This window comes from Belonocnema kinseyi, chromosome 2, assembly GCF_010883055.1.
Source record: "Belonocnema kinseyi isolate 2016_QV_RU_SX_M_011 chromosome 2, B_treatae_v1, whole genome shotgun sequence".
NCBI lineage: Eukaryota > Metazoa > Arthropoda > Insecta > Hymenoptera > Cynipidae > Belonocnema > Belonocnema kinseyi.
Genome location: NC_046658.1, coordinates 121,050,074 through 121,068,529, shown reverse-complemented (window position 1 = coordinate 121,068,529; position 18,456 = coordinate 121,050,074). Strand labels below are relative to the sequence as shown.

Here is an 18,456-nt window from a genome sequence, read left to right as displayed (position 1 = left end):
ATCTCTATCCCATCCACACACTACTCCTTTCCCCTGCCGAGTGAGTCACGCCTACCCCGAAAGGGAAATGGCTTAATGGTGTAATAATAATAATACATAAATTTTCAAACAAAAGATTGAATTTCTAAACTAAAAAAATCAAGTTGTAAATCAAAGAATGGAAGTTACATTTTCATTAAAAAAATAATTTTCAATAAAAAACTAATCTTGTACAAAACAATTGAATTTTCTACTCACGGTTTAATTTTATACCAAATTATTTAAATTCCAAAACAAAAACACGATTTCCCTATACAAAACCGTTGAATTTTCTACGCGAACACAAAATTTTAATAAAACAGTTCATTTGCAACCAAATAGACAAATTTTCATTTAAAAAATTAATTTTTAGCCCAAGAAAAGAAAATGTTAAAAAGTAGTTCAATTTTTAATAAGAAATGAAAAAAAATGGTTTAAAGATTTTAATTTTAAATACTGAACAAATGAATTTAATCTCGAAAGAATAATTTTTAACAAAATAGTTGAATCCTCAACTAATTTTTGAACTTAAGAAATTGAATTTCTATCAAAAAAGACCAATTTTCAAGAAAATACCAACATTTTTAACCAAATAGTTGGATGGTTACATTTTTATTAAGAATTATATTTTTAATTATAAAAGCAAATTTTTACAAGACAGTAGAATTTTCAACAACAAATATTTTTATTTTAAATACAAAACAATTGAATTTTAGTATTTTCCCAAACAGAAGAATGTTCAATAAAAGAGTTGAATTCTCAACCACTTTTTCAACCTAAAAAATTGAAAAACGAAGTGCATACATTTTTAATCTAAATTCCCTCTCCCAAACTCAAAATTATATTTCTTTCTTAAATTTCTAAACGCAACTTAGAAGTATTATACTTTTCAAAATATTTGTTATTTATAAATCCGTTAGAAAATTTCCTGGTTCAAAGAGTATTGTTTAAATATCCTAAAATCTTTTAAATTCTTAGAAATCTCTCAATTTTATGAAACAATTTATTTGAAATTGATTAAAATATTTTTAAATTCTGTGAAATTACATGAAATTTGAAATTACATTTTTTAAATCAACATAAACTTTAAAAGCCCAAATTATGCAACAAAATTGCACAAAAAGAGTTACAGTGAGAGTGCTATGTTTGGAAATAACACTGTAAAGCGGCTGATTAGAAACAGACATACGGCAAAAAAAGAGGAAGGAAACCAAATACATGAAATTTGATAACTTTCTAAAAAATGTTAGAGCTTTTAAATTCCCTTGAAAATCTTCAAAACATTGATTTAAAAAAAATTTGTTTCTGAAGGAGAAACTTTAAGTTGTAAATTATTTGTTAATAATAAATGCAAAAATATTATGTTCTTGACTTTTTGACCTAATGATATTTATAACCCCTTGCCAATATTAAATGAGGCTCTATTTATTTTTCTATCAACAAAATTGAAGAATTTTCTGCACCAACAATTTAGTAAATCAAAATTTCCGAATAAATAATTGTATTTGATGCTAAAAATGATTTCTGAATGTTGCTAAACATTATTGCTACCATACTATAATTTTGTAAACTTTTTTACACATCATAAATTCTCTTGGAATCTTAAAATATACCTAAACCTTATTGATCCTACGAAATTCTTTTCTGACTTCGGAAATTCCGAGTTTAAAAGTCAAGATTATAATTCTTTACGAGAATTCCCAGTCCCAATTAAAAAAATTCTATTTCTTCACTGAAATTCCTGTTTAAAGTTAAAATTATAATTCTTTACTAAAATTTCTTATTTGGAACTCAACAATATATACTATAACTAAAATTCTATATCGCAACTTAGAATTATAATTCTTTCTTAAAAATGGTCTGTTCCAAATCAGAATAATTGTAACTCTTTACGTGAATTTTGTTAATGTTTCTTTTATTTATTCTATGTTCCAATGCAGAATTATAATTCTTTTAGAAAATTGTCTGTCTCAAAGTTTAAGATATAATTCTTTTCTAAAATTCTCTCTCCCAGGCTCAAACTCAAAATTATATTTCTTTATAAAAATTTTAATCAAAGTATAGAATGATTATTCTTTCAGAAAATTCCATGTTTCAGGTCAGGATAATTGAGCATTCCGCGATCAAAACGGGACACGCTCGAAATGCCTTAGTTTCAGTTGGCCTCTTGGGTATTCTCGTTCTTGATTTTTTCAAGTCGGATTTTTAATTTCTTTGAATTAAGATATGCTTCAAAAAAATTCAAAATCCGTCCTGAAAAAATCATGAACGAGAATAAATAAGAGGCGAACTGAAACCAAGGCATTTCGAGTGTGTCCCGTTTTGATCGCGGGAGGCTCAATTGTAATTCTTCATGTGCATTTTTTCAATATTTATTTTATTTATTCCCTGCTCCAACTTATAATAATTATGAATATGCTAGAAAATTCCCCGTCTCAAACTTGAAATAATAATTTTTTATTGAAATACCCTTTCCCAAATTTAAAATTATGGTTAGTTTCAAAAATTTCTTGTCCTAAAGTAAAAATTATAATTCTCTACCGAAATACCTTGTTTAAGATTAATAATTACCATTCTTTTCTGAAATTCCCTGTCCCAAATTCAAAATTATAATTCTTTTCGAAAATTCCCTCTCCAAAAGAAAAAATTAGAATTCTTCACGGAAACACTTTGTTTTACAGTAAAAATTATAATTATTTTCTAAAATTCCTTGCCTCAAAGTAAAAATCATAATTTCATACTGAAATACTTCATCCCAACTTAGACGTATAATAATTCTTTTCGAATATTTCCTGTCTCAAAACTTAAGTTATAATGCTTTACTAAAATACCCTGTGACAAATTAAAAATTATAATTCTTTTCTAAAATTCCCTATCCCTATTTAATTAAATAGCGGAATTTTAAACCTACAAAGGTGAATTTTCAAACCAGAAAATTAATTTTATATCAAAAGACGAATTTACAACAAACGACAATAATTTTTAACTTAAAAGAATCAATTTTCAACGAAGAATGGAATAGTTAAGTTAGTAGATAAAAAAAATGAATTTTTAGCAAAAGAAAAATGAAATGTCAACAAAGAAGATTAATTTTCTAATAAAAAAGATAAGTTTTCAACAAACTAAATAAATTTCTAACCTAATTCACAGTTAAATTCTTACACTAAAAAATAAATTTTTTACCAAACTGCTGAGTTTTCAAAAGGAAAAAATACATTTTCTATATAAAATAGTTAAATTTTCAACCTTTAAATATGATTTTTCAACAAAAAATTAATTTTCAAGTAAACAGTAAAATTAAAAATTTGTTAAATTATTTTTTAAACAAAAAAAAACAAAGAAAATTTTAACAAATAAATAAATTTCGAACTAAATAGTTTAATTTTTAACAAAACAGATTAAATTTCAACCAACACGACGAATTTAAAAAAAAGCTACGTAGATTTTTGACCAAATAGTTGAATTTTTAAACTAAAAAGAACAATTTTTAACCATAAATGTAGTAGTTACATTATCATTCAAAAAGACTATTTTTAATTAGAAGAAATGAATTTACGACAAAAAATTTAATTTTAAATGAAATACTTATATTTTACGTTTAGAAAATTAGTTTTTAATTGAAAAAAGAAACTTACAACAAAACACATACATTTCTAACTAAATAGTTGAATTTTTAACAAAAAAGATTAAGATTTTCCTAACTAAAAACTAGCTAAAAAGAGCAATTTTTAAACCTGAATGGAATAGTTACATCATCATTTAAAAAGCATATTTAAATTAGAAGATAATTCATTTAATACAAAAAAGTTTATTTTTAATGAAACACTTAAATTTTAAGTTTGAACAATTGTAAAAAAAAGAATATATCAATTTTTTACTTAATAGTAGAATTTTCAGCAAACTACGTAAATTATCAACCCAATAGTTGAATTTCTGAACAAAAAATCAAGCTGTAATCAAGAATGGAATAGTTAAATTTTCATTAAAAAAATTAATTTTTAATAAAAAACAAATCTGCCATAAAACAGTTGAATTTTCTACCCGAAAATGTGGAAGTTCAACAAAGAAGTTCATTTTCATTCAAAAAAATTAATTTGCAGTTAAAAAATGAATTTTTATCCAAAAAAGGGAAGTTTAAAAAAAGCAGTTGATTTTTTAATTATAGGTGAATTTTCTGATAAATTTATGAATTTTCAACAAACAAAGAAAAATGAATGTTTAAAAAGGTAGGTCAACTTTCATCTAATATTAGTATATTCTCCAGAAAATTCCCGGCAATTTCCAAGTCACAAAGCCACCCTAAAAATGTACAATTATAATGACTGTATGAATGATCTGGACTACCAAAGATAATTATTATTCAATGAGACCCAACATTTTCACACTGATGATGAAAATTGAAGCTAGTTTTCAATTCCGCAATCCGATCACCATAAAAAGTAAATATCTCGATAAAATTTGACCGTACTTTCGAAACAAAACAGAAACTGTTCCAGATAGATTCTTAACATAGATAACTTTAGAAAAATGAATAAAAAAGGTAAAATTGCTCTGAGTGATCTAGTTTGATGTCTGAAACACTTACAGTTGAGTAGTCAGGCGAATCCCGCTTTTCGTCCCGTTAAAGCCTAAGCCTATAAACTGGGATGATTCCAGTGACGTAAAGACTCACACGCAACTGTTGAAGAGGAAACCGGTTTCACCGAAAGTCACTACACTAACTCAGAGACCAAAGGGATTGGCTAAGGAGGCATGTCAGTTCCTGGAAGGAGTTCGCGGCTCCAGTTCACTTTTAAGGGGAGCCTTTACCGCCACCAATTGGCTACAACTTGTATACTAAACGGTACAAAAAAATGAAGAAAAAGAGAGACAATGAAGAGGATATGCTCGGAGAACGTGCGGCTGGTGGAGAGCCGGAGACCGGAGTGACGACTAATTCGAGTGTCGGTCGTCGGAACGGGAGGAGCAGACTGGCCAGCTAGACTACCGAGCGAGCTAGACTACCATGCTCCTCGTAACTGACTCCGACTCCTCTTCTCAGTCTCGGATAACTTGGAAGACGCGCACCGGTATTTTCAAGGCGCAGGTCTGTTCCTGACCTTCGCCACCGCTCGTTTCCGCCTGACTTTTTCGTGACCCTGAACCAGGATTTTGCTGGTCCCTCCGCGACACTGAAGTTCTGCCAGTCTGGTCCCGAAGAGATCGAGATGCTGGAGAACAAGACCTCTCTTTCATAACATTCTTCCATTTTGTCTTGAGTTTATCTTCAATTGAGTATCTGAGTCAGAGTTTATTATCGTGTCTTATCGGAGGAATTAATGGGAGACGTTTTCGGCGTTCTTTATGATATCTTACTTTCCATTGGGACCAATCCTAATCAATTTTGAAGCTGCGCTTCGAGCAGATTTAGCTTTTTTGGAATAAGATTAATTTGATTATTTATTCTGATCCGATTAAATATTTATATTTAATTACCTAAGGGGATGTACTTAAATGACGTAATGAATTATTGGCCCCCTCTAAGACCCCCCCCCCGCCCACTGTAGCAAACCGTAAACACATATTTCTACCCCACCCCCTTAATGGACCTAATGTTTTGTTTCAAGAAAAGTTTTGCTAGTTATTGCTAGTAGAATTAGGTAGGGTGTTCGAGAAATTAATTTTCAAAATTCCCTGATTTTTCCTCAACTAATTTTTCATATTCCTTGATCATTAATATTCAAATACCAGCATTTTAATCTTGTAATACTTTTAATATAGAATCTTTTATATACGGAATAAAAAAGTATTTCTGATACAAATGGAAAATTTTTAAACTTATATCAATTTATTTTAAACAAAAAAATGTATTTTCTACTATAAAAGATGACTTCTTAACACAATATTTCAATTTTAAACAAAATCATTAAATTTTTAACATAATAGCTGAAGTTTAAAACTAAAAACATAAATTTTCAACAAAAAAGTTTCATAGTTTATATTTCAATAAAAAAGATGAAATTTATACTAACAAAAATTCTAAAACCGAAAAAGACCAATTTTCAACAAATAAAGATTTTTCACTCAAGATTAAATAAAAGTTTACCTAAATTCTGAACCGTCAAGCCAAAACACAAATTTTCTTTATAAACATTGAATTTTCAAACAAAAAATGTGACTTTTCAGAAAAAAATTAATTTCCCATGAAACTGGTGCATTTTTATCCAACAAAACTAAAACATCAAACCAAGAAAATTATTTTTCTTACCAAAAAAAAGAGAATTTACAACTAAAAAATATCAATCATCAAAAAAATGAGAAGTTACATTTTCAGTAAAAAAATTAATTTTAAACAAAAAAAAAAGGCTTTTCCATTAAACAGTTAAATTTTCAACCAAAGACATAAGCTTTCAATAAATACAAATGGATTTTTAACAATGTAGTTAATCTTTCACCTAACTAGTAGATTTTTTAATTGAAAAAGATTAATTTTCAACAAAATAGTTAAACTTTCAACCAAAAACATGAATTTTCAATTCGAAATATAAAGCTTAAAAAAATGATTTCTGAACAAAGTGATTCAATCAAATCTTTCGAAGAAAATAGTTGAATACTCAAGCAAAGAAGAAGAATTTGTAACTAAAAGGTTTGCATTTTCATTTAAAAAATGACATTTCGACTAAAGCAGATACATTTAAAAAAAAAAAGATCAATTTTCAAACAAAACAAAACAAAAATAGTGGAATTTTCTGTAAAAAAATTTCAGTTGACTTTCAAGATTTACATATGAATTTTTCAAAGCAATCAATCAGTTTCTACGAAAAAAAATTGAATTTTCAATCCAAAAAGACGAATATAGATAGATTTTAAACAAAAAGACAATTTTCTACGAAATAGTTCAATTTTCAACCAAACCGTTGCATTTTTATCCAAGAAATATGAAATTTCTTTTTAAACAGATGAATTTTAATAATTTTTTTTTAAATACTAGAATTTTCATCTAAAAAATATTTTATTTCTCTTTTTACACCAAAATATTAAATATAAACAAAAAGTAAATTTTTTACGACATAGTTCGATTTTCAACAAAAAAGTTTGTTCTTCCAAAAAAATTGTTGAATTTTCAACCAAACAGTTGAATTTTTATCCAAGAAAGATGTAATTTCTAATAAAGCAGGTGAACTTTAAAATAAAAAAGGCAAACTTCCACAAAAGAGTTGAATTCTCTACCGAACAGTTGCATTTTTATTCAAGAAATATTACATTTGTTCTAAAACAGAAGAATTAAAAAAAAAGAAAATATTAAAATTTGCATTCAAAGAAGATTCCAGTTCATTTTCCAGCACCAAAATGAGAATTGTAAACAAAAGGTTAATTTTCTGCCAGTAGTAGAATTTTTAACCAAAAAGTACTACTTCTTATCAAGATGGTTAAATTTTCAAGCAAATAGTTGCATTTTAGTTAGTATTGGGAAATAATTCTGCTTTTAACATTTTGCTATCCATACTATAATTTCTAAACCTTTTTACATTTTCAAAGAGATAAGGAAAATTAAATTATGAGATAGACTTTTTTTAAGAATTCGAAAAAGAATTAAGAAACTTTTTAATGATTTTGAAAGGTTTTGATATTATATTTTTTAAAAGATTTCTGGGAAATTTTTTAATGGTTTAGGTGTAATTTTAAAAGAATAATTTTAAGTATTGAAGATGTAAAAATGTGTTGAAAAAGAATATGGCATACTTCAAGACAATTCTTTTAATTTTATTGCTTAATGAATTCTACGAAAGAAAATAAAAAATATTGAAAAACATTTTAAAATATTTCCTAAAATTCTGAAAAAGAGTGTAAAAGAATTTAAAGCAAAATTTTACCACAATACAGAATTTTAGAACAAATTCGATTAAATTAAGAAGATACTTAGAAGTTTTAAAATGATTCAAAAATAAACACTTTCAGGCAAAAAAACTTTTAGGAGGATGATTTTTATTTTAAAAATGAACTTTAAAATAAAATTGAAAAATATTTCAAAATATTTCCTTAAATTTCCCAATGAAGCAGAAAAATTTAAAGTAGAGTGTTTCAATTTGGTAAGAGTGAAAAATAAAAAATAAAATCGAGTAAATTTAAGAAATATTCAGAAGATCTGAAGAGTTTAAAAAAGAATTTTAAACTGTAAAAAATTTAAAACATTGCAGATTTTATTGAAAAGATTTTAAACCAGTACTTTAGAATCTTTAAAAGAATTTTGAAAGGTTGCAAGTGAATACAAAAATTTTCCTAAAATTCCTAGGATATTTTGGTAGATTCTAAGGACCTTTTTTACATTTTGAATCATTTTTCAGAATTTTATGAAAAATTCGAGTCAGCTAAAAATATTTTCAGTAATATAAGAGGTTTTAAATAGATGAAAAATATTTCCAAACTATATTATATATATGCAGTGAAACCCTTCAATAGCCCTCCCTTCTATAGCCCATCCGAGAATTGACTCTGCGTCGCAGGTAGGTGTAACAGGTGCTGCGCGGAGTGCGCGAGAACTGTAGTTGTCATTCAGGCGAGTTCTCAGGCGCGAACAAAAAAATCTGTGCATGCTATAATGAGTTAGTTCTCACCCACCATCAGCCCCAAAATCGGCGCTATAGAAGAGTTTCACCACCGCACACCTTGCGCAGATCCTTTTACTTCTACCTGCGGCGTGACGTCAATTCTCAGAAGGGATATATCCGGGGACGTTATATCCGAGTATTACTGTAATATACAAGAGAAATTAGTAACAAAAATATTAGAGCATGTTTAACAAAAAAGTTCAGTTTAGAAAATACCCTAATTTTCCCCTGACCGAATTTTCATAACTAATCGTAACAAAACATCTCGACTCCCCCCCCCCCATTCCTAGAGCTGTTACGTAATTTAAGTATAGAAATAAATAAAACAATATTTTGTTGTAAGCCTGAATGATTTTAAAATATTTTTTTAGACACGCAAATATTGAAATTATATACAAGAAAATAGCTATTATTAGTTTGTTTTTAAGTTTATATTTTATTTTCTTAACAATCTTATAAAATTTATATAAACTTAAAAACAAACTGATAATAGTTATTTTCTTGTATATAATTTCAATAATTGCGTGTCTAAAAAAATATTTAAAAATCATTCAGTCTTACAAAAAAGCATTGTTTGATTTATTTCTATACTTAAATTACGTAACAGTTCAAGGGGGGGGGGGGGGGGGGGGGGAGTCGAGATATTTTGTTACGATTAGTTATGAAAATTTGGTCAGGGAAAAATTAGGGAATTTTCCAAACTGAACTTTTTTGTTAAACCTGATATAATATTTTTGTTATTAATTTCTCTTGTATATTACAGTAATACTCGGATATAACGCCCCCGGATATATCCCTTCCGAGAATTGACCCCACGCCGAAGGTATTAGTCAAATGAGCTGCGCAAGGTGTGCGGTGGTTATTCAGGCGTGAAGGAAGCAAAAGCGGGTTTGTTCCCCACCATCACCAGCCTCAAAAACGGCACAGTCTCCGAGTTTCTCTGTATTTCTTTTACTTTTTTTTGCAGTTGCTTTCTCCCTGAAGATTATCTTCTTAGCTATAAATTTTATTATTTCTTTGAAAATTCAACAAATTTTTTCAGAAGACATCCTCTTAACTTGAAAACGCACCGTTTTTTAAATTCAACTGTTTTCTTGAATAGATTAATATTCATATTTTCGTGTCGAAAAGTCAACTGAAATATTTTTTAGATGGAAATTGAACTATTTTTTTTGACAACTTGTCTTTTTAATTTGAAAATTCATCTATTATAGTATAAATTTCATCTTTTTTGGATTAAAATACAACTATTTTGTTTAAAATTCAAACTTTTTTTTTGAAAATTCAACTATTTTGTAGAAAATATACTTTTTCAAATTAAAATTATTTCCTGAAAAAAATATCCTACTCCATCTTCACTCCATTGGGAATCGAACCACAAAACTTCTGCTTTCCGGTCAGGTGCTTTTCTAATTAGGCTATTAGAGGGATCAGAATAAGAAATCTTAATTCAAGAACATTTTTAGCTAGGTGTTAATGGAACAAGTAATTATTTTAAAGGAATCTGTTATATCATCAGAGATCAGAAATCAGAAGTTTTGTGGTTCGATTCCCAATGGAGTGAAGATGGAGTAGGATATTTTTTTCAGGAAATAATTTTAATTTGAAAATTTATTATTTTCCATCTAGTCTGATTAAGACGTGAAGCATTTTCTGTTATTGAAGATTCTTAACTTGATCGATATTGTGTAGATTGCCTGCCTTCATGGTTTGAAGGGTTGATCTACTGTCGGTAAGGTTACCATCTCTGATGATATAACAGATTCGTTTAAAATATCTACTTTTTCTTTAAAATTCATATCTTTGTGTTGAAAAGTCAACTGAAATATTTTGTAAAAGAAAATTAAACTATTTTTTGTTTAATTTGTCCCTTTGATTTAAAAATTCATCTATTTTATTATACATAAAAAATGATGAAATATTTTTACTTAAACAATTTATTTTTAATCCTTTAAGTTTCTAAAATAATAGTTTGAATTTAAGTCATGCGCGAACAGACTGTGGATGTGTTGAATAAAATATAATAGTTAAAATACAGTTATATATGTCTCATTTTTCAATTTCTTGTATTTTTATAGTATTGCATGTCGAAGTTCCTCAATTTTTATAATAATAAATCGATTTAAAAGCAAAAAATCTGATTCATCATTTTATGATAAAATTGACTTTTCAACTGTGCAAATAAATATCTTTTTTGAAAGCACCCTGTTGCAATATTTTTTTTATGAAAGTACACTATTTCAAAAGCATAGACATAAATTTTTAGGTTGAAATAATTAAAATTGCATCAGTTATGAATTTTTAAGTAAAACAACCCGGAACCTCATTTTTTCACTTTTTCGTTTTCAATCATTTTTTTAACAAACTTAAAATAATCAAATGGCTATAAAATCAACTCTGCCTTATAATAGATACGTTAAAATATATCGGGCAATTTTATTGTAACAAACTATTCAATAGAGGTTAAACAATACATGATTAAATACGCTGGGGTGATGAACACCCACGATGCACTTTACCGTGATTTTACCATGTATGCACTTTCAGGGTTAAGGTTTAAGGCTTAAACCCTGTAAAATAAAAAAAATTTCTACATTCTTCAAAGCTCGTTTTGAATTTTTTGAAGAATCTCAGGAAAATTACACGCGCGCGCGCGCGTAACTGATAATTTGTTATATTGTTTTAATTTAACTAATAATAATTTCCATAATACTTTTCTCCTTGTTGTTTTTAATTCCCTTGTGCTTAAGTCTCAATATCTCATTTCAGCTCAAAATTAAGTGTTCAAAATTGTTGACAAACAATTCTTAATTCCAAATTTTAATTTTATATTTAAACTGATTTTTTCACACAAATTGAAAAACTACACGTTCGCGTGGCACGCGATTGATGATGCCATGAAATGTAAAATGGATTATAATTTTAATGTGAGGAAATAAAAGCCCAGGGACCATTTTGCAATTCGACAAAAGCATTTCTTTGGGTACCTTGAAGTTGGAAATGCCATTTACGTTATCTTCAAGAAATTTGATTCATTCGCTTTGCGCTGAAAAAACGCAAACTTGGTATAAAATTCGTTATCGCTGAATAACGAGGACATTCATCTTGATTCAAACTAACAGAAAATTTCACACGGTAACAATTTTTAAAGAACTCTCTTAGAATTTTTTTAAAAATTTGTATGGAACTTTTTAATTGATTTTGTAAGGAATTTCTACGGAAGTTTTCATAAAATGCTTCATTTCGTGAAATGTCTGGAAGCATTTCAATTAGACTGGTTAAAAATATTCCACATTTTGAAGTGCATTGAAATAGTATAAAAAAATTGTATAATTAGATTTTAAAATATTTTTCTCGTATGGAATAGTATTTTAAAGAATTTATGACACAAGAGATGTAAATTTTAAATTCAAATATTCTACTTTATTCGTAAATGTTTATAATTCTTTTACAATGGAAGCTTAACAAATTTTTTAATCCGAAATTTTCCATTCAAACGCTCAATTATGTATACGTATAAAAATAAAATTTGTAATACTTTTCATTCAAGAATTTTAAATTATATTAAATTAAATTAAAAAATAAACTTTTTAAAACTTTTGGTTATAAAATATGAATCTGCGCTATTAATACCAGTGTTCTAAATTTAAACTAATCCTTTCTTTCAATTCGCATTAATAAAAATGTTAAAAATAAAACGTATTCATCTTTCAATCAGGTACAACATTAAAAAAAAAAATTTGCCCCCGGTCCGCTCCGTAAAAATGTTAAAAGAAAAAATGGACTTCTTTCAATCCAGAAAAAAAAGAAGTAACCGAAATTTTAACACAATAAAAATAATAAATATTTGCCTTTTCCAAGAAAAAATTGTCTTCTTCCAATCCAGAAAGAAAAATAATCGAAATTTCACCACTTCTAACTCAATCAAATGATGAAAATTAAAAAGTTTCCCCCTTCAAAATCAGAAAGAATTAAACAACCAATTTTCCTCTCTTCCAACGTAATAAAAATAATAAAAATTTCTCTTTCCCAATTTAGAAACAAAAAAAAATGAAAAATGTGTCCCTTCCAAATCAATAAAAATGTTAATAAAAATTTTCCCTCTTCCACTTTAGCAAAAATTAAAAAAAAAACATTCTTTGTTCAAACTCAATAAATATGTTTAAAATAAAAAATGGCCTTTTTCAGTTTAGAATAAAAAAATGAATAATCAAAAATGTCATCTCTTGCAACTCAATAAAAAAGATAAAAATTAAAAAATGTCCCTTTTTAATTCAGAAAAAATTAAAAGTGAAACATTCTTCCTTTAAACTCAATTTAAAATGTTTAAAACAAAAAATGGCCTCTTCAAATTAAGAAAAAAAAATTCTATCCTGTAACTCAATAAATATGTTCAAAATGAAAAAAGACCTTTTTAAATTCAGAAAAAAAAAAAAATATCTGAAATTTCATCACTTGCAGCTCCATGAAATTCAATAAAAATGTTTTTAAAAAATGTCCTTTTCCGATTCAGAACAAAAAATAAATAACCAAAATGTCATCCCTTCCAACTTAATGAAAATTATAAAAATTAAGAAATTGTCCTTTTCAAAATCAGAAAAAAAATTATCCTCACTTCCAACTAAAAAAAATGTTAAAAATCGAAAATTTTGTTCTTCCAATTCAAAAACTAAATGAAAATAAAAAATGAAAAAATGCATCCCTTCCAAATCAATAAAAATGTTAATAATAAAAATTTTCCCTCTTCCAATCCAACAAAAATTAATACAAATATTCTTTGCTTAAAATTAATAAATAGGTTTAAAAACAAAAAATGGCTAAATCCAATTCAGAATAAGTTGAAAATCAAAATTTCCTCCCTTCATATTTCTTTTAGATGGAGCAGTATTCAGAAGAATTTATGACACAAGAGATATACATGTTAAATTTAAATATTCTACTATTCTGTATAAAATATTTTTAATGAAACTCATTCATATCATTTATTGATATTTGGCTTATTGTTTAAATATTTTGTATATGATATCAATTTATTTTTTCTCATATGATCTTTAAATATTCTTTTTCTTTATCACAGTTACAAAGTGCCGTTACAAAATTTGCATTCTAATTTTCTTAGCAAATAAAAAAATGTCTATTTATATTTCATAACTCATATTCTGCACATTTTTTTTATACAATTGTAAAATTCATAAGAATAATTATAGGCTTTTATAATTAAATTTTAAAAGTGGAAATGTTGATAACACTAGATAATATCACTAAAACCTGGGATAATTATAAATGTGTGCAATTCTTCATTAGCACGTTTCTGTATAATTTGATACTTCCGCAGAACAATTTTTTCGTTTCAAGCAAACCGTAGGCTTACACTCTCGGCACGTGTCGAGCTCATAATATCTGCAATCAAGCGATATTAATAGTACCGACATCGTGTCAACAATTCCAGAAAGTAGAAAAAATTTAAATTATAAATATATATTCTTTATTTTAGTTGCATTTTTTTATATTTGAAGGGTGGCAGTACAGAAATAGAAAAACCATCCTTTTTTGGAAATGGGTTTATTACCTAAAAACATTTTCTTATCAAAAATTAAATACACGTTGTGTTAAAAAAATTTGTTTCAATTCTCATTCTTTTTTAATTTAATTAACATTTTAGCGTGGTATTTTAGAGTACTAATAATTTCTTTCTTCCCTTTATAATACCATTCCAGGTTTTTTCTTATAGTTATAATTTTGGCGGAGCTTCTAGAGATTTAAATAATATGTTCAATTTAGAAAGTTTTGAAAAATTATATTACAAGATATTCTCAATGCAAATATATTAGCATATTCGATTAAATAAATAATTAAATAATACTAAAAGCATAATTATTTATTTCTTGAAATTTTTCATAAAGTCCATGAATAAAAATAATAATTCGTACAAATTTTAGTCTTCTTATACTTAAAATTCAGTGCATATTTATGAAGGTAAAATTAATTTAGTTTCTAAATTAAATTAAATTTTAACCTTACCAAATTCTTAACATTTCATGCAAAAATTTTTTATTTTGTACAAGACAGATAAATGTTTAAGCAAGCAGTTAAATTTTTAGCCAAAAAGATTAATTTTCTTTTTTAAAAAGACGATTTTTCAACAAATTACATGAATTGTCAACCAAATAGTTGGATTTTTAAATAGAAAAGATCAATTTTTTAACAAATAGTTGAATTTATAACTAAAAAAGGTCAATTTGTACCCAAAAATGAATTAGCTAAAATTTTAGTTTAAAAAATTATAATTTTCTATTAAATGAAAAACAAATTTTCAACCAATGTGATGAATTTTCAACTAAAATAGTGAATCTTCAACTGGAACAGATGAATTTTCAATCGAAAATACTAATTTTCCAACAATAAGAATAATTATGTACCCAAAAGATGATTTTTAAAAAAATACACGAATTTAAAAAAAAAGTTGAATTCTAAATTACAAAAGACAAACTTTCGAAAAAAGTTCAATTTTTTACTGAAAAAGAAAGTTTTCAACCAAATAGTTGGATTTTGAACTAAAAAGATGGATTTTCAATATAAAAATGAATAGACAAATTTTTAGTTAAAAAATTAATGCTTAACCTAAGAGGTGAATTTTTTTACTAAAATGATGAATCTCCAACTGGAACAGTTGAATCTTTAGCCGAAAAGATGAATTTTCAACCAAGAAAATTAAATTCTACAAAAAAATAGGACTTCTTGACAAAATACATGTATTCTCAACCAAATAGTTGAATTTTTAAATAAAGAATATACATTTTTGAAGAATAGTTGAATTTTGAACTAAAGAAGATCCATTTCCTACCAAAAAAAAGAAACAAATTTTTAACCACAGTGATGAATTCTCAACTAAAAAGCTGAATATTCAACTGGAATACTTGAATTTTTAACCAAAAAGATGAATTTTCAAACAAGAAGCTTTATTATGTATGTATCAAAAAAGACGATTTTTTAACAAAATACGTCAATTTCAAAAGAAGTTTTATTTCATCAACTAAATAAGACAAATGTTCCAACAAATATTTAAATTTTGAATAAAAAAAGACCCCCCCCCCAAATAAGGAATAGCTAAATTTTGAGTCAAAAAATTAATGTTCAACTTGAAAGATGAATTCTTAACTAAAATAATGAATTTTCAAATAAAAAGATTCATTTCTACTAAAAGACGAATTTTGAACAAAATACGTGAATATAAATACGTGATTATATATTTCAAACAAAGAGATACATTTTCAACTAAAATTATGAAATATTTTATTGGAATAGCTAATTATATATACAGTTAAAAAAATAAATTTTAACCAGAAAGAAAAATACTTTCGAAAAAATAGTTACATTTTCAAAGTTATGAATTTTCAACTTAAGTAATTAATCTTCAAATAGAATAGTCAAATGTTATACTAAAAAGTTGAATTTTCCAGGAAAATGATGAATCTTTAACTAGAATATTTGAATTTTCAACTAAAAAGAATACTTTCTATCAAAAAATAAAGAATACCTACACATTTTAAACTAAAAAATGAATAACTAAATTTTAAGTTACAAAATTAATGTTAAATCTAACTGATGAACTTTAAAATATAATGATGGAATATTAGGTTAGAATAGTTCCACTTTTAGTTTAAAATAATAATTTTCCACAAAAAAATTTCATTTTATAACAAAGTGATGAATTTTCAAATAAAAAGATGAACCCTTGATTGAAATACTTAGTGAAATTTTTAACAAAAAAGACGAGTTTTTAACTAAACGATGAATGTTTAAGTCAAATAGTTGAATTTTCAAGAAAAAAGAACAATTTATAACCAAGAATATTAATTTTGATAAAAAACAACGCATTTTCAATTAAGTAAGATAAATCATTAACAAAGAAATCTAATTTTCAAAAATATAGTACAAAATTATGAATTTTCAAATCAAGTGATGAATCTTCAATAGGAATAGTGAAATGTTACATACAAAAAAATGAATTTTCAACTAAAATGATGAATCTTGAATTAAAATAATTCGGTGGTGTATATTGAGTGGTGTATATTGGGCGGTAATTAGGTGACACATTTCCAACATAGGTGAAATAGGCAATATATTTCAAAATAGGAGGATAAAGTAATGTAGGTGACAACAAGTTTTTGGAAAATAAAATTTTATTTTGTCAATTGTAAAAATTATAAAAAGTGAAGAATTTCTAAATAAGGTGACAAATTTTCAAGATGGGTGAAATAAGTGACAAATAGAAAAAGTAAAAAAAGTGAATATAGTTGATATCGAATTTTTGGAAATTAAAATTGTAAACAAAATTTTACTTTGTTAATTCAAAAAATGTAAAAAAGTGACGAATTTCCAAAAAAGGTTAAAAAATTCTAAATTAGATGAAATAGGTGACAGGTTTAAAAATAATTGAAAAAAATGTGAATATAGGCGATAACAAGTTTTTGAAAATTTAAACTGTAAATAAAATTTTACTTTGTCAATTGTAAAGATGTAAAAAAGTGACGAATTTTCAAAACAGATGACAAACAAGTATCAAAATAGGTGAAATAGGTAACAAATTTCAAAATAGGTAAAAAAGGTGAATATCGATGACAGGATTTTGGAAATTAAAATTGTAAATTAAATTTTACTTTAGCAACTGAAAAAATGTAAAAAAGTGTCGAATTTCCAAGAAAGGTGACAAATTTTAAAATATTTGTAATAAGGTAAATATTGGTGAACATATATCAACCTGCGACGATTATGATAGACATTTTGAATGATAGAAATTTTATATATTTTATAAAATGCAAGTTGGAGTTAAAAATAATTTGTCAATTTTTAATGCAAATATTATATGGTAGCAATATATCTATTCAATTTAATTTTTTAACCTAATTTTTAGAAACAACAACCACTGCACATGGCATGGTGCCATTAAATATAATGAGATCGACTTAATCGTTGCAGTTGATAATCTCCCCTTCGATAAACGTAGTTAATTAGGCAACTGAGTAGTCAATTGGTAGCATAAGCGAATAATTAAGTGAATTCCTTCGTAACCAATCAAACGATTCATTACGTAATAAATGTGCCCGTTAACAATTATTGAAGTTTTGATTAACAGAGTGGCCGTCTTTATCGAGGAAAAAATTCCTGGCCATTTCCGGTTCGAAACAAATTTTCACTGACATTGAAATTTGAAAATCCTAACTCTTAAAACTAAAATTTTCTTAATTTAAAGTAATTAAAAATAAATTGTAAATTAAAGCCCTCAAAGTGGAAAACTTTTGAACTTTAAACTTTTACAATTAGGGTTTAACCAAATTTTAATTCCGAAATTTTTTATTTAAAAATTTAATAATTTAGACGTATAAATGGAAGCTTCTAACACTTTTTAATTCAATGATTTTAAGTTAAATGTAATTACATTACAAAAGTAAACATTTATTATTTAGAGTTTTACAAATTAAATAGTTCACAGATTTTTGTTAAATAAGTTTAAATCTACGACAAATGGTCTAAATTTTAAACAATCCTTCCTTTTAACTAACATTAAAACAACTGTTAAAAATAAAATATGTCCCTCTTTCAATTTAGTACAAACATTAAAATAAAAATGTAACCCCGTCCATTCAGTACAAATGTTTAAAAATAAACGAGTACACTTTTTCAATTCAGAATTAAAAAATGAGTAGTGGCGTAGCTACAAAATTTTCCGTCCGGGGAAAATTTTAGTCCGCCAAAAATAATTTGCCGCCCATAGTTCTCAAATCTGCATTCAATTTAAAGATAGTTTTGCCGCCCCAAGCGTTTGTGCCAAGGGCAGCAGCCCCCTTCG

The 18,456-nt window shown here is 26.2% G+C and overlaps 1 protein-coding gene across 1 annotated transcript in view; it reads right to left on the bottom strand.

Annotated features, from left to right (window-relative positions):
* The window catches only part of LOC117167812 (chondroitin sulfate synthase 1), a 70,764-nt gene extending 65,747 nt beyond the window's left edge, over positions 1–5,017 (bottom strand). Inside the window, exon 1 of the mRNA XM_033353013.1 lies at positions 4,604–5,017. The gene's annotated coding sequence lies outside the window, so the exon portion shown is untranslated. The remainder of the gene's footprint in view (positions 1–4,603) is intronic.
* Between the last annotated feature and the right edge of the window lie 13,439 nt (positions 5,018–18,456).